At 40.8% G+C, this 24,455-nt stretch overlaps 2 protein-coding genes across 4 annotated transcripts in view; one reads left to right on the top strand and one right to left on the bottom strand.

Annotated features, from left to right (window-relative positions):
* Positions 1–24,455, bottom strand: part of SHISA9 (shisa family member 9) — a 248,845-nt gene that overhangs the window by 126,110 nt on the left and 98,280 nt on the right. The gene's annotated exons all lie outside the window — the stretch shown is intronic.
* LOC125643847 (uncharacterized) overlaps positions 4,258–24,455 on the top strand; it is a 43,987-nt gene continuing 23,789 nt past the window's right edge. For both annotated transcript variants that reach the window (XM_075132761.1, XM_075132760.1), the window contains exon 1: positions 4,258–4,371. The gene's annotated coding sequence lies outside the window, so the exon portion shown is untranslated. The remainder of the gene's footprint in view (positions 4,372–24,455) is intronic.

The following is a 24,455-nucleotide window of genomic DNA, read 5'->3' as shown; positions in this document are numbered from 1 at the left end:
GTGCTACAATTGTGCTAAGTGACAGAAATGGCATAAAGATAAATAAATACATAGAACAATATTTCCTCTGTCTTCAGAGTTTTCACAAAGTGAAAGCAGCATGGCTCCCTGGCAGTTCAATTCAATAGCACGTCAAGACTTCATCATTCAATAATTTAAGAATCCATGGTGGCAGCTGATAGAGATTTGTGCCCTCCCTGCCCCCCCACCCCCCCCAAAAAAGAAGCTTTTACAGGTTTAATCATTTTCAGTGAATAATTAAAAGAAACCTACATATAAATAATGTCCACTACCGCCTGGTGATATTAGTGAAGCAAACTTGTGTCCATTTACCACCTTAAATTCTCCAGCACAGCATGCACACTCCTGACATCCATTTAAGCACTTAACAAAATGTTCATGTATTGATTTTAGTGTCTTTTGATCCACTCAAATGAATTACATATGAGTATTTAAGTATTTGTGAGTGGTCCAAATGGGCACTGATCCCTAAATAATGATCTCAGCTTCCCCAAGAGATCACCCTCTTTTTCCTGCTCCCCCTGCTTTTTTGTGGAGCATCTGGCCAGCATATTGCATAAGAAGTTTAAAAGTAAAAGAAAAAAGAGCGCAATTGATTCTCAGTTCTCACCATTTTTTACATTAATGCAACACCACTGCATTCATTGCAGTTGCTCCTGATTTAACCCAGTATAAATGAGAGCAGAACCAGCCCCAGCGTTTTCATTTATTTGGAACATTTCATGAGGAAGGAAAGATTCTATTCATTTTAATGGATTTTTGGTTAAAGGGCCCAATACAATGCCCACAGAAGTGACTGGGAATCTTTCCATTAACTTCACTATACATTAGATCAGGCCCCTAGAGAAAGAAGTGAAAAGTGAGAGATGTTTTCCTAATCTTTTGCAAGGGTCTCAGTCCATACAGGTACCTCCTAGGGAGTTTTACTTTTACTTGTGGTGAGTAAAGCTCAGTTCTTTATAAAGCCTCTTGTAAATTTTCTAAATTGTGAAATACATTTTTGTGAAAGCTATGCTGTTACATAACTACAGGAAGTATTCTCTGCACCATCCAAATTGCACAGAGGTACATCAGAGATAATCCCTTTCTTTGTTTTCCATTCTGATTCTCAGAGGCACAGGTTTGTGGGAGGCTCTTACAAACTTTTCTGCCTCCTACTAGATTTTTACTCATGGTTTTTTTAAATTGTTTGACACGTTAGAGCAGTGGTTTTCAACCTTTTTTCATTTGTGGGCTCCTAAAAAATGTTGAATGGAGATGCAGACCCCTTTGGAAATCTTAGACGTAGTCTGTGGATCCACAGGTTGAAAACCACTGTGTTAGAGTACATTAAAAGCAGCTGGAAGTGTACTTGCTTTTTCAAACTACTGTACAGCATTAACTAGCTCTCTCAAGACTCCTGTGAGATAGGTAAGTACATAGCATTCTGCTCATTTTAGAGAATGGAAAAATGAAATGCAGAGAATGACTAGCCCGAGGGCACATAATGATCTAGTGCAGTGGTTCTCAAACTATTTACCATTGTGGGCTGCATAACTGGCCCACAATGTGTTATGTAGGCTGCATCCAATCCTACCTGTATGGCCCTGAGGATGTCACATGTGCTGCAGCTCTTTGATGACTGGGCCACAGGTTGAGAATCACTGATCTAGTGAAAAGAAAAGGAGTACTTGTGGCACCTTAGAGACTACCAATTTATTTGAGCATGAGCTTTCGTGAGCTACAGCTCACTTCATCGGATGCATACCGTGGAAACTGCAGCAGACTTTATATACACACAGAGAATATGAAACAATACCTCCTCCCACCCCACTGTTCTGCTGGTAATAGCTTATCTAAAGTGATCATCAGGTTGGGCCATTTCCAGCCCAAATCCAGGTTTTCTCACCCTCCACCCCCCCACACAAATTCACTCTGCAGGATAGTGAGTTTGTGTGTGTGGTTTTTGGGAGGGGGGTGAGGGGGTGAGAGAACCTGGATTTGTGCAGGAAATGGCCCAACTTGATTATCATGCACATTGTGTAAAGAGTTGTCACTTTGGATGGGCTATCACCAGCAGGAGAGTGAATTTGTGTGGGGGGGGTGGAGGGTGAGAAAACCTGGATTTGTGCTGGAAATGGCCCAACCTGATGATCACTTTAGATAAGCTATTACCAGCAGGACAGTGGGGTGGGAGGAGGTATTGTTTCATATTCTCTGTGTGTATATAAAGTCTGCTGCAGTTTCCACGGTATGCATCCGATGAAGTGAGCTGTAGCTCACGAAAACTCATGCTCAAATAAATTGGTTAGTCTCTAAGGTGCCACAAGTACTCCTTTTCTTTTTGCGAATACAGACTAACACGGCTGTTACTCTGAAAACTGATCTAGTGGTAGAGCTGAGATTAGAAATTAGGGCCCTGATTTTCAACTATGACTGATCTGCATTTGGACACTGTGGAAAGGGGTGGCTGCAAGGAGCCAATTGCAGCTCCCTAATTTGGAGCCATGTGGTCCTGACACAAGTTAAAGAAGAAGAGGTCCTTCTCTAACTTATCCTGCTAGCACTGCAGACATTAACTTTTGTACACCAGCAGAGGATCAAATATAGCAGAGCTTTTATCTGCTAAATTCCCTTCTCGTTAATCATTCAGAAGTAATGTGGCTTTAGTTTGTCAGAGTGAAGTGAATTAAGCTAAAGTAAGCTGAGGCCACTTTATTTCAGAATGAGACCATCCACACTTCTGTAACAGCCTGGAATTACAGATGATCTTCTTCAACTGGCTGGTTGGTATTCCTACATGTTAGAGCCTATACTAAGGCTTGGTCTGCATTTTGAAAGTTATATTAGTATAGCTATGTCAGCCAGGGACATGAAAAAAAAATCACACCCCTGATGGACATAGTTATTCCGGCATAACCTCCAGTGTTGACACAGCTATACCAATAGAAAAGGTCTTCCATTGCCATAGCTAATGACATTCAGGACGTGGTGTTCCCATATTGATAGAAAAACCCTTCTGTCAATGTAGGCTGCATCTATGTTATGGGGTTTTGCTGGAGTAGCTAAACTGACTTAGTTGTGCCAGCAGTCTCTGTACTGTAGACATACCTAAGAGGAAACAGAAAGAGAGACAAAGACAGTCATGTTCAATGACTATTGAACTTTGTGGGTTTGATTTTTATACATTTTATAAACCAAAATAAGGCAAAGAACAAGGATACTAAACTGACAGACATTTCTCACAGGCGTTTAATGCACTTTAACTAACATGCTAGAAATTCATACATTCAGTTACTTAGGCTTAACTTTCCTGAGTGTCACCATGAAGACATGCCTTAACTGTTGGTACAAGAAAGTCCAGGAATGTTGATTTTCAAAGCATGGTGTGAAGCATTTCTGTTTACTTAGACTTTTGCCTGGCAGAGTGTTTGTTTCTTCTTAGCAGAATCTCAGTGATGTTTCTTTGTAATACTAGCTGATAGCACGTTTTTTTCTGTGTCTGGGTCCAAAGACGGCATTGTTACCCGCCTATATTTAGGGCACCCCGTTTCACTCAAGACTGGCTTAATATGGGGCAGGGGGATAGATCAGGTCTCAGGTCAACAGCATGATGGGTACATTTGTAGGAATAGGTTAGACAGACACCTGTCGGGGATGGTCTAGGTATACTTGGTCCTGCATCAATGCAGGAGGATGGACTAGCTGTCCTCTTGAGGTCCTTTCCATCCCTACATTTCTATTATTCTATTTATTAAAAATCACAAAACAAAATATTTTCTTACCCTGACTTTTATTGAACTGTATTTTTATGTCTACATTTATATATTTCTGTTTTTTATGTTTGTTTCTTGATTTCTTCAGTCACTTTTAGCATTTAAGAATGTGCTAAACACATTGTAAGGATGCCACATATGAGAGAGAAAGGTCATACAAATAGACATCTATCAAGGTTACAAAAACAACTCTAGCAGCACCAAGGGAACAAGATAAAACACTACCCTGAGAACAAAAGTTGCTTTCATTGTTGTTCAAGTGCATTGCACTTTCTCTCAACCAAAATTCCATTTAAGAGACTGGAAATCTCTCCTCCTTTCAGCTCAATTCAAGTATCAAACATTTGAACTGGTATTTTTAGTCTTGTAATGATAAGCAGAGCACAAAAGCAAATGCCCTCCCATTCCATAGGTAGGTGTCCCAGTGTCTAGAGAGACTAATTTCTATATGCAATATTCCCAGTATTCAGTAGTTTTTATTCTGCTTTAAGACTGTGGAGTCCTATCATCACAGAAGCAACCATCTGACTGCTGCAGTATAGCTAAGCAACTGGAGAGTATGCAGGGGAGCAGGAGAAAGGAGAAAATGGACTTAGTGAGTGAGAAATGCCTATCAATATACTATGCTTGTTCTTTGCCTTATTTGGGTTTATAAAATACTTTAAGTACTTTGTACTTCTGTGATGTCTTTCATACATGGGATCTCAGAGCATTTTTTACACATTATTAATTAGGCCCCACAGCAACCCAGGAGATAATTAAGTATTTATTATTATAAAGATGGATAAGCTGAAAAGGAGTTTGAGCCACAGGACCTGATTCTCATTTACACTTAAAGTGGGTGTAAATTATATATATGTTCATATTGAGGCTCCTTCACACAGCCAGAACAGTGGTTTTGGTGTGAATGAGAATCAGGTTGTCATAAATATAAAGGGAAGAAAAAAACCCCTTTGAAATCCCTCCTGGCCAGGGGAAAGCTCCTCTCACCTGTAAAGGGTTAAGAAGCTAAAGGTAACCTCGCTGGCCCCTGACCAAAATGACCAATGAGGAGACAAGATACTTTCAAAAGCTGGGAGGAGGGAGAGAAACAAAGGGTCTCTGTCTGTCTATATGCTGTCTTTGCCGGGGATAGACCAGGAATGGAGTCTTAGAACTTTTAGTAAGTAATCTAGCTAGGTACGTGTTAGATTATGATTTCTTTAAATGGCTGAGAAAAGAATTGTGCTGAATAGAATAACTATTTCTGTCTGTGTATCTTTTTTGTAACTTAAGGTTTTGCCTAGAGGGGTTCTCTATGTTTTGAATCTAATTACCCTGTAAGGTATCTACCATCCTGATTTTACAGAGGTGATTTCTTTACTTCTATTTACTTCTATTTCTATTAAAAGTCTTCTTGTAAGAAAACTGAATGTTTTTTCATTGTTCTCAGATCCAAGGGTTTGGGTCTGTGGTCACCTATGCAAATTGGTGAGGCTTTTTATCCAACATTTCCCAGGAAAGGGGGGGTGCAAGTGTTGGGAGGATTGTTCATTGTTCTTAAGATCCAAGGGTCTGGGTCTGTAGTCACCTAGGCAAATTGGTGAGGCTTTTTACCAAACCTTGTCCAGGAAGTGGGGTGCAAGGTTTTGGGAAGTATTTTGGGGGGAAAGATGTTTCCAAACAGCTCTTCCCCAGTAAACAGTATTTGTTTGGTGGTGGTAGCAGCCAATCCAAGGACAAAGGGTGGAATATTTTGTACCTTGGGGAAGTTTTGACCTAAGCTGGTAAAGATAAGCTTAGGAGGTTTTTCATGCAGGTCCCCACATCTATACCCTAGCGTTCAGAGTGGGGAAGGAACCTTGACACAGGTCTATAGAGGTTATGTCAAATACGGAGCCCATGGTAAAGCAGGGATTGGAACACACTTTTTTCTGGTTCATAGTTCCCCACTAGACAACACTCCCTCCCCCAAAAAATAGAAATGGAAGCACAAATACAAAAGAAAGGATACCCAACAAGGTAATATAATTAAAGCCAAGAGAAGTTTCATAAGTGCAATATGAAACAATAGTTTATATAGTATATGTTCAAGCCACTAACAGGCCAAGTTCACCCTGCTGCAGAAATCCAGCACAAGACTCCCAAAAGATCCCCTCAGAGTTATTTTTGCACCATTCCATTGGGAGGAGGGATCCTGTGGGATAGGCCATGTTTCCACACCAGGAATTCTAAGGGACCACACAGCCCTCTCTGTTAGTAACTAGATGTAAAACTCACCCCTTTGATTTGGTGATCTTTCTCTCTCACACACACACACAGCTCGCTCTCTCTCTCAGATACACACGGCGCTCTCTCTCACACACACATGGCTCACACACACACACGTATCTCTCACACACACAGCTCACTCACACATGGCTCACTCACACACACACACACACACACAGCTCTCTCTGTCTCTCTCTCTCTCTCTCTCTCTCACACACACACACACACAGACAAATGGCCCTCTCTCACACACACACACGGCCCTCTCTCTCTCTCTCTCTCTCACACACACACACACACACACACACACACACACTTACTTTCTCTTACAGGCTTAGAAGGAAGAGGGAGAGACTAGTGCTGCTCTCTCTAAAGCCTTGGGATATGCACAGATATGAAAATGATGAGAGCCATTATAAACAGAAGTCAAAGGGACCCCAGGACTTTTCCTCTACTTCCTGGTGGTACAGCTTCGCTGGAACTATGCTATGAGGGCCTTCCCTGGCCATAGCTGCCTGGGGGAACCCCATTAAAGAGATTTACTCCACATAGAGGAGGTGTGGAAAAGGTAGTACAATGGTATTACCTTTCCTGAAATATCTCTACAGTTCTAAAAGAGGAATGATGTGGCTCACTGGTCCTAACCATAGCTTACCCAGACACACTACTTCCTACTGTGTGGATGCTAAATCTACAAGGAGCAATGTCCCAGCTGTAATGTATCTTTACTTTCCTGTTTGTGATGATGATGTCAGGAAAGTTTTCTTAGTTAAGCTGGGCTCCCTCTACTGCCTCTGCAGCAGCAGAGTAAATGGACTGTGACCACTGGCATTTGTTTTTCAACCTGAGCAAGAATGCAATGACTTTAAAAAACATATGCATTTCAAATCTGGAGGACATTTTGTACAAACTTCAAGGTTGATTTAAATTTTGGGCATAAACTACCTGACAGTGTCCCTTTAATATTGTACTATTTCAGCTTTTATTAAGTATAACAGCAATGACAAAGGTACACAAACTGGTGCAAACTGTTACACAAAGGTACACAAACTGGTGCAAAACCTAGTAGGTCTTTGCATTTACTTAATTTGTCCTGACAAGAAGCCATAGTAATTCAGGTTTAAGTTTGGAGTGCAATAACCTTGTATTTGTCCAAGGTGTGCTCATAAAAGTGACACAGCCTTTAAACAAGAGACATTCCCCCCACCCCCATGATTTTATACATGAATCTGAACTACTTACATTTCTAATATATGCTATGACACTTAATGCAAGATCTTCTCTAGAGTCCTGGAAGAATGCCCATCCATGCTGTCATTACCAGCATATGGTAATAAAGCTGACCCAGATAGACCTGGCAAGTTTTTGCATCAGTTTTGAGAAGTGCTTTTGTTATCCAATTATTTTTCTAACAAAACTTTGCTTTACCAAAAGTACAGCATAAGATGAAGAAAAGTCTTTGTGGTTTAGAAAAGATCCAGGCCCCTATGTATCAGCTCTTCCCTACCCTGCTCTGCCTTCAACTCAGGGTAAAAGTGCATCTGAGGTAGCACCCTATATTCTCCCTACGTACAAGAGATGTGATTCCCAGCTCACATAGACATACTCATGCTGGCTCTCATTGAGCTAGCATGCTAAAAACAGCAGTGTAGTTGGGATACAGGGGCAGTGGTGAATGGCAACACGGGGCTACTTGTGCTGCGTATACCCATGGGGCTCAGGTGGTTTGTACTTGGCACAGCTAGCACATGCTGCCACTGCCCATGCCACCCCGGCTACACTACTATTTTAAGCGTGCTAGCTCAATGACAGTCAGTGTGAGTTTGGCTGCGTGAGCTGGGAATCCCACCCCAGCTCCAAGTGCAGACATAGCCTAACACATACAACCAGCCATCTGCATGACAAATGCTGCATTCGCTCTGCTGCTGGGAGGGAAGGAATTACCTTCTATAAATAAAATGCCAGTTCATGACCCCAGCTACTAGAGAGTGGAAAGGGTAATAGTGCTAGTGGGCACTCAGCCACCACCTCTGACTTATATAGTGGCTGTGACTGCATCACTTCTCTGATGCTCCCAGACCTAGCTAGAATGAGGCACGAAACATTTGAGGCCACTCTGGATTATAGGATTTAATGAAAACCTGTGCCTCAATTATGATTAATGGGCTCTGGGTCTGGTCTCATTACAGTTTTAAGGTCTTGAACTATGCATCTAGAATATAATCCTTTTGGGAGCAAGTTATTTCCTGCTTGTCCATTGCTGGCTAAGGACTTTCTACTGGGAAAATCTAACAGTCTTCTCTAAGGAATAAAAGATGCTCCGAGGTTCTAGAAGGCCAACAGTGTCATAACAAACTCATTTAAATCAGGTCAAAAACACCTTATCTTGCAAATTAATATTTTAGATCCTTGTGCACTGGAATCTTGTAACTTTTTATTTCAATTAGAGATGATAAGGTTGAAAAGAACACCTCTTTCTTAAAATATACAGATGAGGAATGAGTTTCTTTTCATCTGAGCAAGATTGAAATGTCTAAATGTTGCATTAGTACTTCAAATTTTAGACTGTGATACTGTGAAAAGAGCCTAAAGAAAGATCACTGAGTTGTCCCAGTAGCAATGTTCTGTGCTGCCATATGAGGGGATTGTCTCTTCTGTGAGCAAATCCCATGAGGAAGAAGTGTCTCATGTTCCTTAACGGTGACACCTCTGTCCTGCTAAGATTAATCACTCATTGACTCTAAATGGAATGCCAAACTGTCCTCCTCAGCTAGAAGGCTACTATTTTATCAGCCATGAGGAAAGAAAGTCTCTGGTTAATGCATCAGGCCAGGTCTCAGAGATCTGAGTCTTGTTTCCCTCTCTGCCACAGACTTCATGTATGACCTAGTGCAAGTCACTTAACTGTCCTTTGCCAAAGTTTCTCATCTGTAAATTGAGAATAATATTTCCCTTCCTCTCTCAAGTGTTAAAAGGATTATTTCATTAATGCATTTATGATGTTCAAACACTATGAAGATGAGTATTGTAGATAAGTCTGTATATGAAATAATTACATGAAAGTTTAAAGTGCAGTTAAGGATAACAAAGTAACCATGTAAAAATGAGACCTTTTAATTTCAGAGATCTGTTCCTGTATTTTACTCCTGTGAACATATGCAGGAAAAGTTATAAGAGAATGAGCTGGATTTTATTCTGGCTCATGCTTCAAATCATGTCTAGAATTCTTAACTAAGTTACATTTGCAGACATTTCATTGCTGTTAATTTCTGTTTTTTCTGGTTCACACTTGAACTGCCAGATCCCAGATTGAGTTTGCAGCACAGACAGTTAGAAATAATTTGTAACCTGAGCAGATTTGGTAGAGAAATATTAGAGAAACAATCCATATGGAATTCAGTATTGTTATTTTCAGAGTAAAATGGTGCTTCCATGTGAAGGGAAAAAAGAGATTCTTTGATTTCCACAAGAGATGTGGAAGATGCTTCCTTTCACAAATGTCTAGAAGGAGAGAAAATAAGAACCTATATTTAACAGAAATTACAAAAATTTCTGTGGAACATCTTCAGGGTCTTGTACTTCAGAATGTTTTTGTTCATGTGTTAGGTCATCTTGGTCTGATTGTGCCAGTTTAGAATCTGCACTGTCACATGCTGAATGACAAGAATTTAGGCTATGTCTTCAGAATGTTTATAATGGAAGTTCAGTAATTCTCAGTGTCCCTCATGATGCATATATTGTGTATTACTAGTATTCACAGTATTTTTAGAAATGAAAAGGGAGAGGCTGCATGTGCGGTTTGGGTTTTTTAAGTTATCAGATGGAAATAAAATAATTTGATCTCACTAAAACACAAGCAGTGTTCTAACACACAAATAGGTTATTCTTCAAAATGAGCTTCCATCAGTGTTGAAACATTAAATGAGGCAGTCCTAAATATCCATTTTAACAAGCCTCTGTTGAAATCTTCTCTTCTTGACAGAATTAGCTTTTTTTCTAACTATATATGCATTTTTCTTTCCAGTTTTCCTGTGTCAGAGCAAGAGAGACAGAGGCAGGGCTACTATATGTAGGTCTAAATATACTTAATCCTGTCTCAGTGCAGGAGATGGACTAGATGACCACTTGAAATCCCTTCCAGCCCTACATTTCTATATGGGCTTGCAGCCCAGTTCCCTCCCTATCTGTGCCATACATCCTCCAACCCTTGTGTGGCTACAGTGGTACCTAGCTGTATCTTACTGCCCTACAAATCATCACTTCAATACATACACTTCCCTTCCTAAGCTTAGGTAAACGCCATTCAGCTCTTACTGAGTTCCTGCAGATACTTACAGGAACCAAGAACTATTCCATCAAATTCAACCTGCAATGCAGCAATCTCCTGGGGGGGGGCAGGGATAGCTCAGTGGTTTGAGCATTGGCCTCCTAAATCCAGGTTTGTGAGTTCAATCCTTGAGAAGGCCATTTAGGGATCTGGGCCAGATCTTTGAGCAGGGGCTTGGACTGGATGACCTCCTGAGGTCCGTTACCCTGATATTCTATGATTCCTTCAGAACAGAAGGATTTTATCCTTTGAAAATTATTTTTATTGGATAAATAAATCTTGAAAAAGCCATCTGTACAGATTTGAGCAGGCATCCAGAAATACAGTCAGCATTATGTAGACTGCACACACTAAAATTAGAGATCATGGTTATTAGTAATATCCAAAGCTTTTTAACAATCTCTTTTGATACGAAAAAGTCAAACAAAGCCAGTATAATCCAAGAAGAGAAGAAAAATATATTATTGTAAAGGTTTATAGCCTATCATTAAAATTAATCAGGACTTTTTAGTTAATGAGAACCATCATGCAAGAAACCAATTATTATGTGTCAGGATCCCTTGCTTTTTGATGAAGGCAGGGAGAGGGGAAAATACCTGAGCAATGAATAAACAGATGCTCCTGCAAAAAATAGTGTTCTAGTTTCCTACTGCGATAACTTACTAGCTTCTACCTGACACAATAGAAAGCACTGCTACCAAGGATGCCATGGACTTGCCAAATACATGGCTGATACATTGTCATGCTAGGGAAGGAAGAGAGGGGAGAGGTTAAATATCATACATTGTGATTCCTGCTTGGAATCCTCATTAGTTTCTGCTGTGTCACAGTTTTTGTTTCAAGCAGCTGTCTTTGATAGTGTCAGGTAATCTGGTTGCTGATGTCTCATCAATGGCGATTCCATTTTTTGCCAGATAGAAAATAGAGCCTCAGTTCCTCTGTCCAATTTTTGTTTTTCAAAATAGCACACTCTCTTCTCCTTAGCTTGTATGGCTGCATACAGAGCTGGGGAACTGAGAAATTTTGCCCCTTTAAATTCCAGTTTCTTTTATAGCTTGTGCAGGAGCAGCATTCTCTGTCCCTCTCTGATCAGATAGAGATGTGATAAGAGTGCTTTCCCCTTGGGAGTTTTTGTGGGCTTTCTTCTTAGAGGGGCAGTTAGTTTTTTCCAAGTAGATAAGATCTTCTTTTACATCAAGATTCAAAACTTTTGGCAGAAGATTTTCCATACAAGAAAGCAGCTCTGAATTATCCTTCCCCGGAGGGATATCTACCACTTTTAGGTCTTGTGAACGCTAGGATTTCTTAGACCTTTAGTTCCCATTTAAGACAGTAATAGCACCAGTGGAAACTGTAGTATAGACAAGGATCAGACCAGCTCAGGTGATTTGACTATCATGCCACCTACCCAGCTCTGAGGCTTGTTTACACTACTACTGGGGAGGTTGCAGGGCATGGGAGGGGGAGGCTGCTGTGGTTAGGAACTATGGATCTGAAATGTCCAAGTGTAGAACAGCCTCTAATTTCTGTAGTATTTCATAGTATTTTATTTTCTATTATTCCAGTCAATGTTCTCTAGTCATACTGCCCATGATAAGCTTTGTAATTTGCTCCTGCTGTTATTGAGATGTGGGGTTTTCAGCCAAAGCTTGCACTTTTTTGTCATTATTTCCCATCCTTGCTTCCGTTAGTAAATTAAACAGCAATTTCTGCAACTTTTATTTTCCACAAGGGAGACAGCAGCACAGAGATCTTGTTTAGAGTTAATCCACTGCAGTGTTCCTTGGATAGAAAATAAGCAGAGTTTCAGTGGGTGCAGCTGATGACTACTACATGGTGTTTGAAAGGGTCCTGGGTTTTCAAAAGTCCTGATGTTCACTTTTACTAACACGCATGGTATCTCCTTCAGACTCAATGTTTCTTGAAGATTTTGATGGTGCTCTCTCCTGTCCTGTGAAAGAAACTTTTTAAAAAAGACTTAAACTGTAGCTTAAGCAGTAGCTTCCATTTCATGGTTCCTGCTCCCCTCCACAACCAGACCCCCATCTTGGGAGGAGTTATAGCCAGGCATCCTAGCCCCAATCCAAGACCCTGGAAGTCGGTAGAAAGACTCCCAGTGACTTCACCAGGCATTGAACTGGGCTCTTTGAATGCAGGAAATAATAGTTCTGATCCAGCCAAGCTTATGATCACATGCTTAATTTTTAACATGTGAGTCATCCCAATTAGGGTTAGGATTAGTAGTCCCAATAGGATGATTCACGTGCTTAAAGTTAAGCATTTGATCAAGCTGGATTGCTGCCAACATGCTTTAAATTCTCTCTCTATAGCTGGATATTTTTCAAAAATGTATCAGCATTTATTCTCAGTAATTCCATGCATACATTATTTTAACTACATGTCATTTCTTCTTTCTCTCTCCACTTTATTTGAATGCAAATCCAGTCTCTCACTGGTGAACAATGAAAAGGTCCACAACCTTCTGTTCTACAGAACACAGTTCAGACTTCAGGAGTCAAAGGAAGAACTGTGCCAATCCTTAAGAAAATTAGAAAGCTTTGGATCCTTTTGGATTTAAATTACTGCTTATACAATGTAGCACTAATTATAATATGTAGTAATTAAGGAAACAAATTTATTGTATGTTTTAAAGCACAGCACACACACACACCTTAATTGACGCTGCTTCCATTTCATAAGAAAACCTATCATATTGCACTTTGAAATAATCTCAGAAAAATCTGAAGGAAACAAATTGCATTCATTACTGTTTTTATTGAACAGTGGTGGTTGTGACATATCACAACCTATGGCAGTAGGGTTCACATCAGGTAGAGCTAGGACAGTAAGCAAATCAGAAATCAAGAGACAGTAATTGAAAGATTCTATCTTTTGAATGTATGCACTGTGATCTGTAAGAGTGTATATGTGACTCTGAAATGACTAAGACTATTACTCTTGAGGTCTTCCTTCCTGAATGAAGTGAGCAAGCATAAAGTGTTAGTGCCAGAAAAGAGACAGATTGAGTTGGAAGGTATTCCTTTAATGACTATTGGAGTAGATAGATAAGTAAGCTTCCTGTTCTTGGACAGATCTAATTGATATTAGAGGCTTATGTTACACTGATTTTTAATGGATAGGTAGAGTTTGTTCATTTGAGCAGGACATGCCTATTTTCCAGATGACTGCTCCCAGTTTTTTGGACATCTATACTCTCTAGGGTTCTTTGGTAGGTTATCAATTTGTACATCAAGAAGGAAGCTGTGATGAATAGAACCCCAAAGGAATTTGTTTTTTCTTGCTTTGTTCTTCACATGTTATGAATATACTCATTAGAAGGTCTGGATAACTGTTGATTTGAGCCTGAAACACTTTTTTCTTGTTTGTATATTAATTTATATTCTTGTGTCATGTACAACATTATGTAACTACATTGTGTTCCAAGGATTAAATATTATAAAGTTCAAGTTGAAAATAAGATAGTCTTTGTAGTTTATAATGAGCATATAAACTAATGCTTTATTGCCTTTGTCATGGGATGTACAAACCCCACACTGAAAAGGAAGGATTAAATAGTTGCTTTGGGGCCAGCTGGCCCTGCCCCACGAGACCACACCTTCAAAGCCTGAACAGGCTGGAGGAAGAGCTTCAGAAGAGGGGGGGTGCAGAGTAGCCAATGGTGGGCAGACAGTAGAGGTAAACTGATGTATACTCTGAGCTTTTGCGAAGGAGAACTACAGGAGCTCTGACCTGGCCAAGTCGACACAGAAAGGACTTGTGACACTCTGAAGGTCAGAGACTTTGGCCTGGTCTACACTAGGAATTTTCACTGGTATAACTGTGTCTTTCAGATGTGCAAGAAATCCACAACCCTGAGAGACATAGCTATACCAACCAAACTCCTGCTGTAGACAGCACTGGGTCAACAGAAGAATTCTTCCATTGACCTAGTTACTGCCTCTCAGGGAAAGGTGGATTACCTATGCCACCAAAACATGTGGAATTTTGTAGCTTTCCTCTTGTAGCACGATTATGGGTGGAAGTAGAATGGGGTTGCAGAGAATGGGACACTTGAAATTCTCTGCCTCCTAAGTATCTCTACAACTTGTGGCCATGTATTTTGTTTGTTCTAGGTTACAATGGCATTTTTTGCCTTTCTGCTGAATTGGAACCACAAGACTGTAGTCTACTGTGGGTTTGTGGGGTCCAGAAGGCTACCGATGTTTGCAGATGCATTGAGTCAAAGTGTATATTGTGATATTTCAGTATTTTGATTACTAGCCATTAGTGAATGATTATAACAGATGAACTTGCATGCTATCTGTCCTGGATACCAACATCATAGGAATGATAAGGGTGTTTAAAACACAAATCTTCTAAGCAAAATTAAAATATGCCAAAGATATTATACTATTGTTTTCCACAATAACGAGAACAACAGATCTTTCCAGTACAAGGAATTCCTTTCTCCAAACTTAAAAACATCATATTGTAATAAAGGAAAAATTAAGTTTTTTCCCCTTACCTTCCAGACAATAGTAAGAATATACTAATTCTATTTTTGTCTGTGCTGCGGACGGAGTAGTCAAAATGAATTAATTTTCACTGATTTTTGCCTAGTCATCTGTAAACAAGATCTATTAAAATAATTAAATGCAGATTTTGTAATTTGTACAGTGTTTAACTGAAAAATAGGAACTGTTGTAAGGATGCGTATATTTAGCATCCATTTGCCTCTAAGCTATACAAGTGTCGTGGACACCATTATTTCTTGGAGAATTAAATGCTAATCTCTTTTTGATCATAGGGTTGATGCTGACTTTTGTAAAATACACACAAAGAAAACCCCATACTACTGAGAGAAAAATTATAAATAAAGTCAATAAGGTACATGCGAGCACACCCGAGTCCATCCACATAGAGCTCACTGAAGAACTGGGGCCTTAGTCTTTCCTCAGGCAAAACCTCCATTGGTTTCAATGGAGCTTTAGCTGAGTTAAGATTAAGTAAACACTGCAAAATTTCACTCTTTTTGTCCATTGTGATATTTAATTTAACTTCCTTCTCACTGTTTTTCCCTGCTGCAAAAAGGCTTCCTTTCTCACTAACCAAATTACATTTATGTTAATTGTCCTAAAGGCTTAGCCTTTAGTCTTCAAATCCATTCCATCACTTGGCTGTTCCCCATGGAGCCTACCACATGCTCAAAGAGTGGTCAGAATAGATATCCAAGGATAAGCAACTGCTGCTTTGCCAGCTTTTGACTAGCCTGATTGTTGGCTGCTGTCCTATTGATCCTCCTAGGATCTGTGAGAGCTGGCTTGCCTTTCGTATCTGCTCTGGTTTTAAATGGTGATACATCAGCAGTATGATGTGGATGCATTTCAACAAAGGTGAAGTCCAGGCAGTCTCTCTGTGTCTGTCAATTTCCCATCTATTCTGAATTATCTGTCTAGATACTAATGCTCCCATCACCCTGGTACCTGAATATTATACTCTTGCTAGCTAATTCTAAGAAGACACTGCTGATTCTTTCAGATAGAGGCAATAGTTTTTCCTCTTGAAATGTGTTTCAGCTGTTTTTTATCTTCCTTTCCCTGGTCTTGAGAGACATCCATTTATCTTTGGCTTTCCTTTGTCAACAAACAGGTTTTTTTGTTTGTTTTTGTTTTTTGAAGGAGAATTGAGTTTAATTGTGTTTCTTAGTTACTCCTCTTCTACATCTCCTGTACTGCAGCTGCAGCATGAGCTAGAAAAGTTGTAGGGAGTTGTATATACTGGCTGCTGAAGGAACTGGAACTAATTATATTTCCCCATCACCTTATTCTAGTTGTTATGTCAAGATAAGTTCAGAATATCTAAAATATGCATGTAGATTCAATCATAGGAACATGGCTACATGTTCAGCTGTCCAGAGTTGAAGAACTATCTAGTGGAGCCAGTCAAGTTCTTTCTCCAGCCCCGAAAGAGGAAGAATGACAAAGAGGATAACAGCACCTCTGCGGGGCTCTAAAGGGACAAATAGTGTTTGAGGAGCTGTAGGATGGAAGATTGCCTACTAATGGTCCTGTGGCAGTTGGGAATTTTTTGGGAAAGTGTCACATGAAATGTTGGGGCTGGCAGTTCTGTGGAATTTAGGATTTTTAGGGAGTGGTGAGATGGAATGTTTGGGTCCAAAGGTTCTATGGCATTTAAAGGTAGTTGAGCTGTTGGGTGGAATATGCCATGGTATCCAAACACTCTCATCACTTCCAACTGCTACAAAGCCCAAACATTTGAAGACCTCCTTGTGAACCAGAAAAATCCTCTCAGTTTCATGAGAAGGGCACATTCACTCCATTTGTACAATCCAGATTTTCCTATAGGTGTCACTTAGCAGACGTATCAGTTGCACAGCTCATGGTTTAGAATTCTCTGGAGGTAGAGACCCACTGTGATAGATCAGGAGGGGAGCCACAGAGCAGAGTCATCAGCACTTTTAATCCAACACACTGTTGAATAAGATGAAAATACAAGGTGCTACTATTACAAACTGGCTTCTGCCTGTGCTGGGGACAACTGAGGGTTATATGTGCATGCTGAAAATTACCACTCATGTTTTCTTGTCTAAGTTATGGCAGCCTCCCAGAGCTGCACTATGGGCCACAACACTGCCCAGAATCTCAACAGCATTCCACAGCTCCACCCTTGACATGTTTACAAGGGGATCCTTTAAAGGCAGTCTTATGGCCATCTCCAACACGACCTGCCCAAGAGGAATCCTGCCCCAGCCAGAACTGGGGCTTTTAGAGCTCCTTTATGCCACCCCACCCCTCTTATCAGGCATAAGATGCTGTAGTGGAGGTGAGGATCTCATCCTCAATGTACATAATATTCTGTTCATATGTAAATACACTGCCCTTTGTACCTAGCAGCAGAGCTTCTCAGTAGTAGTCTGCATAGGATTACAGGAAATGGGAAGTGGGAATGTCGGGGATACAGTAGTAACTTAGCCTGTGCATTTATGCACAGCCCAGAAATACATTAGAGTTGTGACCCGGGTCCACTACTCCACACCAGACCTTCCAATAGTTACCATTTATTTATACAGGCGTTCCATGCCCTAATTGTGTGTTACAAAGTTGGGAGAGGACAGAGTCAAGGATATTTTCTATGGGCTTTGCTTGCAGAAGTTGGATTTGGCCCTAAGTAATTAAAAAATTTCTGATGTTGACCTATGGCCTCATTCATCTTAAGCAAAACAACCTAATTCTCATCTAGAATAAACGTTGATAGGAGACAGTGGGTCTTGTGCAAGAACTGTATTGTTTATAGTGTGATATGATTGACATAAAAGCATTGTTTCTCTAAAGTTATTTTTGTAATGAATTAAGTTGAGTGCTATTAATTGTACCCTATAAATCATTTACCTTGAGGCTTTTTAGTTTTTTCTTTAAAAGGTTTAGATGAATAACATTACCTTCCTTTCCTCCATACTTTGACCACTTTGCTATTCTATTTGACTCTCCTGGACTTCCAATCTCTTACTGTAACAAATCCAAGCTCCTCAGTACTTACGAAGTCTGCAGTGTTTCTACTGAGCTTAAATGAAGTGAAAAACAAAATTTAGAAAGAGAAAGAAAACCCAACGATTTTCTGCTTTATTTTACTTTAATGGGCTGACAAGTTTGAATTTATGAAATGATAGCTCAATGTACACATGGGTTAAATCCACCAACAAGTACCCATCACATATGATGTTCTCATATGGTGTCCATTACAGAAGACTTTAGCAATTGGCACAATTTTTAATGAAGTGCCCTACACTTTAAGGTTTCAGAATATAGAATTTGAAGGTGCTTATAGATATTATTGTTGAGAACAAAATGGGGCAATCAGTGCCCTGCTGAAGAAAGTGTTGGTTCACTTTATTAGGTAGTATTTCAACAAAGACTAAAAGATCAGAAGTGGTAAATAATGTATATTTTTAAAGAGTATAGTTCTTTCATATTGATTTTCATTGTGCTGGCCAAGCAGGCTATTGGGAAATGGAATATTTTCATGAACATTTCTATCTGAACAGTGGCTTTGCCTTGCCGATGTGGGTTGGACAGTCTAGTGTAATGTAGCTCAGCTGTTCACATTCTAGAGACCTGGATGGAGTTCACTCTGACATGTGTGGCAGAAGTTTAAGATTTTTCCTCCCATCCTTAGATTTTTTTTACCACCAACCCAGGTAAAAGGAAAAGTAAGCGAATATTTGATTAAAACAATTTTTTTAAAGTGTGAGGATTAATTGAAATGGCTCAAACATTTATTTAGCAATATCACTGTGTTTGCATTTGCTTTGCATATTATTTGGAATAATGGTGAAATATGTTTATATTATTTCCTTGATAAGAACATATTAAGTGCTGAAACCTTTACAAAAATAAGTAATTTCAGTATATTTGAGTATCATAAATGTCAGTGTGGGTGACATTTAAAAGTAGGGCTTTTAAAGTTGTGCATTATACCTTTTGAATTTCCTTTCCTCATCTATCAAAGTCGAGTGTTATCAGCTGGCACATTCTATGAAATATTCTTTCAAGGACAAGTCATGACAGAGAATCATGCTAGACATTTTCTGCCTTGGTTATACTTCCTGCCTGACAACTTTTCTGGTTTGAGTTGCTCATTTTTATTTCAAAAGAGATGTTCTGAAAATTATTTTACCACTTAAAAATTATATGGGGTTTTAGGGCTAATTCCTGCACACACCTGAAAGCAGTAGCCCAAAGAGAGAAAGGTTGGAATTTTTCTGCCCTATTTCTGGTTTCTCTTCAAGAGGCTAATACAAAGTCTACTTAAGTCAATGGAATAAATCCCACTGACTTCAATGAGTTTTGGACCAGACCCCAAACTTGGGAACAGGCCATTTCAGGAGCTACTTAGGGAGGAAAGCCTTGTTCCCATGTATTTCAGTAGATATGTCAGAAGTAGTCTGTGCACCTTATCTCGTGCAGATCATAAGTGATACGATAATTCATAGTTATTATACTAATACAGCATTCATGTTTACCCATTTTGGGTAAAACCAACCAGTGCTGAAACAGGGACTATTAGCAGGAAATATATTTTGATACTCTGAGAAAAACTGGATTTTCTTCTTGTTTCTGTATATATCTTTGCAATAATGCCAACCTTGAAAATTTTATTTAGGTTACACAAAGATACTTATATGCATATATTTTTAGTACAAAAATCCTGAGACTCACTAACCAAGAAAAAGGTCATATTTCACAGTACTGTATCTATGAAGCAATTATGAGGAACTAAGAGATCTATGTGTCACTGCCATATAGTTATAGCAATGTAATCTGAACTTCATAAGGTGAAAATAAAGCAAAACACCACCGGAAATAAAACGAACAATAAACCCACTAACTCTTCTTAGAGATTGACTTTGAAAATACATCTTCATTTTCAAAATGTTCACTATATATCTAGTTATGACTGCATATTCAAAGGTCACGTTAGACACACAGCTTGCTAGTTGTGTGCCCAAATACCAACTTTAGTGATTTGAGTGTACAAATGAGGACAATACAGACTTCTTTTTTTTTTTTTTTGGTGGATGACCTACCACTGGCTTTGTTTTCACTGCTAAAAAGAGTGTGTTTTTACACAGAATAACTAAAGCATGTTAGCTATCCCACTGTAAAATCCTAGGGTAGACATGAACTACAGTCTTACCACAAGGTAAACTGAGAAGATCAAACATAGGCTGCGGGTACAGTGCTGACCTCGCTTTGCTACCTTGTGGCGAGAACTACAGGGCCTTGTCTCCACTAGGATTTTATAGCAAGATAACTATTGTGCATTATCTTACAGTAAAAAAGACCTCACCTTTTTTGCAGTGAAGACATAGCCTCTAAGCTGAGTGCTCCTACTATCAAGCGCGCAAGATATACATAAGTGTTCTGAAAACAAGCTAGAATTATAAAAAGCATGTAGGAAACTTTTGTCCATTTTTTCTATTTATGTACTACTTTTATGCAAAATGAGCACATTGGAGGTTGGAGGGATATTTCATATAAAAATTTAATTTGAAACATGATTCCTGTGTTTGATATACTTGAAGGTTAAGAACATAGTTTAAAGTTCTGAGGACAGCATAAATTAGAATCTCTTTATACTGACCATGTTATTAGAACTGGAGAATCTCTTGAGATTAGGTTTGGATAAGCATCCAAATAAGTGAATCGTTATCTAAACCTTTTGGGTGTGCAAAATTGTATTGCCCAATTGATTTCCAGTACTTGTTCCATCTGGTTGTGGCAGGCAGAGCCATCCCTAGGAGACAGCAAATCGGGGCAACCACTCCAGGCCCTGCGCTTTGGGGAGCCCCACAGGCTGGGCGACTGACCAATGCCACATGTGTGAAATGTGAAATGCTGGCTGGGGAGGCTACCCCCAACCCCCCCCACGTCCACCCAAGGGAGAGCGCGCGCCCCGGGGCACTAGGAGGGAGAGCATGCAGCAGTGGCACTGCAGCCTCCCCAGTCCCAGAGCACGAGGAGGAAGAGTGCATGGTGCCGCCTCATCCTCCCCAGCCCCAGGAAGGCGGGTGGCATGGCCATATCCGGGGTCCACGTCCGTCCCTTCAGACGTTTGAATCCCGCTGGGGAGCAGGATCCAGGGCTTGCCCTGCTCCACGCAGCTCCCAGAAGCAGCGGCATGTCCCCCGCCACACACTGCCCCTGCCCCAAGTGCCGCCCCCACAGCTTCCATTGGCCAGGAACTATAGCCAATGGGAGCTGCAGGGGCGGCGCCTGTGAACAGGGCAGCGCTCAGAGCCGCCTGGCCATGCTTCTACATAGGAGCTGGGTGGGGGGATATGCTGCTGCTTCCGGGAGCTGCTTGAGGTAAGCACAGCCCAGAGCCTGCACCCCTGAACCTCTCCTGCGCCCCAACTCCCTGTCCTGGCCCTGATCCCCCTCCTGCCCTCTGAGCCCCTCGGTCCCAGCCCAGAGCACCGTCCTTCACCCCTAACCCCTTATCCCCAGCCCCCACTCCAGAGCCCACACCCCCAGCTGGAGCCCTTACCCTCCCTGCCCCCCAACACTCTGGCCCAGTCTGGAGCCCACTCCTACACCCTGAACTCCTCATTACTGTCCCCACTCCAGAGCCCTCACCCCCTCCCACACCCCAACCCCCAATTTTGTGAGCATTCACGGCCCACCATACAATTTCTATACCCAGATGTGACCCTTGGGCCAAAAAGTTTGCCCACCCCTGCCCCAGCCCCTTGGAGCCCAGCAGCACCACCGAAGCCGAGCCCTGGGGGGGTAGAGTGTGGGTGGAGCCAGACCTGGCTGTTGGGGGAGACACCACCTCCCACAGCCTTCCCTACCTGCCTCCGGCACGGTCGGTACCGGAAGTGACGTCACTTCCACCCCGGGAATCCGCACGCCCCTAGGGACGGCCCTGGTGGCAGGAATAAGTATTTCAGCACCTTAAAACTAAAGAAGTATATGGGAGGGAACTGAAAAATTAAAAATAGTCAAGGATTTTTTCAAACACCAAGGAAGTTTTGGTTCAAGGTCAGTTTGAGTGTGGGCTGAAGGTGCAGGTCAGTTACTTTATCCAAAGAAATCCACCCTTTCCTACTCAGAACTATCACTCTGGTGCCAGGAGTTAGAATGTTCCTGCAGAGACTGTCAGGGCCAGTTTTTGGCACTCATATGCTGTGGTGCCCTAGAAATAACTACGATAGACAGACGGTGAGTGAGGCTAGCATACTAGCTCACAGTTACAACACTGAGTCAGATATATATATTTATTCCACTGTTGATTGCCAAAAGCAATGCAAGAGATTGAGACAGGGTCATACCACCTAAAATAGTTCTACAACGTTGCCCTATTAACTATACCTCTCCTGCCAAAGCCCAAACGTGAGACAAAGCACTGACATGAGGAACACAAATCAAATAGTAGTGCTGAAAGCTCTAATGATGTGAAATTAATTTTAACATAATTAGATACTGGTTTCGATTAATCTAAAATTGTATATAAATTGCCTATTGTTGGTTCCCCTCTCCCTAACCTTCATCTGTCCTTAGATTAAGAGGTACTTGGAGCAGAGACCCTGCTTTTTAGGTGTTCAGAAAGCCTCTAGCACAGCAGTTCTCAAACTTTGGGTCAGGACCTCATTACAATGGCTTAGATTTGCTGGGGCCCGGAACCAGAGCCGAAGCCCAACAGCTTCAGCCCTGGGCAGCGGGGCTCAAGTTCAGGCTTCCCTCCCCACCCCATCCGGGGTGGTGGGGCTCGGGCAGGCTCAGGCTTCAGTCCCCTCTCCTGGGGTCGTGTAGTAATTTTTGTTGTTAGAAAATTGCAGTTGCAGTGCAATGCAATGAAGTCTGAGAACCCCTGATCTAGCACTTAGTTTATACTAACAATTATAATAATAATAATTAATTAATAATTATTGGATGTCGCAGAAGATCCCAGAAGTAATTAGACCAAGGGAGGATGCTGCAGTGGTAGAAAGTGGCCATAATGTGTGTCATGCAGAGTACAGGTGAACCAAAGGAGCACAGTAAGTTGAGTGGTGTTTCCTGGGGAGCAGCTATATCATGGTGGCTGGGGGAACCAAGTTTCTTTGTAGCTCCTGGCAAGAGCTAAATTTTCCTCCCCATTTCAACCCAGCATGAGCTTTTAAGTAGGGTGATGGTGGTAACACTGCTTGTTTTCCACCAGTGTGGATTCTCCCGCACGTGCAACGGGCTTAGTTGGTGCAGGAAGTTGAAATATATCCTTCCCTAAACCACTATTGTCTTATCAAAATTAACAATTGAGAAACATGCCCACTGGTCAAAACATTTTAGAACCCACCTTTTCTTTTGCAGTGGATTCTCCAGTTTCTTCTGAGCTCAGGAAACCAGAGCTTTGAGCATTCTGTTGTTCTTTGTTGTTAATATTAGTAATAGACGTACTGTGGTAGCATCCACGGGTCACAGTCAATAATAGAGCCCAATTATACTAGGTTCTGTAAAACACATAGTAAGAGACAGTTCCTTCCCAAAAAATTTACAGTCTACTCTGAGAAAAGATGCAACATGTGGCAGTGATAAACAAAAGGAGAGATAGGGAGAGGGAACATGAATGGAATAGAAAAAGAAAACATGCATAGGTAGCTATTGCATAACTTGAAGGTACTAAATGTTTAATAAATAGATAAAATCAGCTGTCCCTGCCAATCATCACTGGGTGGCATATTTATTGTAGGCTCCAAGGAGGAGAGAGTAACAGCCTTACAGATTAATTCAGAGATGGTGTTCCATGAATAAGGAAGAGAAGCATACCCCAGAATCCTCCCTGCCAGTTCAGTCTATGTTAAAAGAAAAAGTGCCATGTGCTCTGATGCAAACCAGACTCTAATGTGTTCTGAAGTTCTGATGTCTTTCAATAAGCTCTTTCCTGATTGCCACAATTCTGCCTTATCGCCATAGGGCAGGAGTATTGCACTATAGCCCTCATCTTCAGTTAATACTATAGAAATGGGAAATGATTTTAGTACAAAAACCCAACTTTGGTACAAAATAAAATCATCACAGCACTTCCATTCAACTCACCTCTTCATACCTCCTCACAGCAATCAGCACTCTTTGTCACTCAGAGTAAATTAACCCACTGGGATATAACTCATTTCAAAAGAAGAACCCACCTAATTTTCAATGAAGCTTTTGTATATTAGAAATACTGTAAAACACTTAGATGATCAGGCATTAGGTTATTGTGTGCATCACCTGCACACATCTACCACTCAAAACTCTGCCCACAATTCTGACAATCAATCTGACAACACAGCCAATCAAATTCCATCCTACAGCTGCTTCCTAGGAAACCAACACATACTGTATCTATGGAAACTAACTGCAACACACCAGATGAAACATGAAGAAAAATCCTGCAGTTTTTTTCCCACTTTAAAAAAAAAGTATTTGAAAATTGTTTACTATAGAGGGGGAAAGAGAGCAGTATTGAAAAACACAACAATATTGTGTTCAAACAATGTACAAAATAGATTACTCTGTGTATGTGTGTGCATGCACACACACACACACAAGCATTTAAAA

Source organism: Caretta caretta, chromosome 10 (assembly GCF_965140235.1).
Source record: "Caretta caretta isolate rCarCar2 chromosome 10, rCarCar1.hap1, whole genome shotgun sequence".
NCBI lineage: Eukaryota > Metazoa > Chordata > Testudines > Cheloniidae > Caretta > Caretta caretta.
This window is presented reverse-complemented; position numbering and strand designations above follow the sequence as displayed.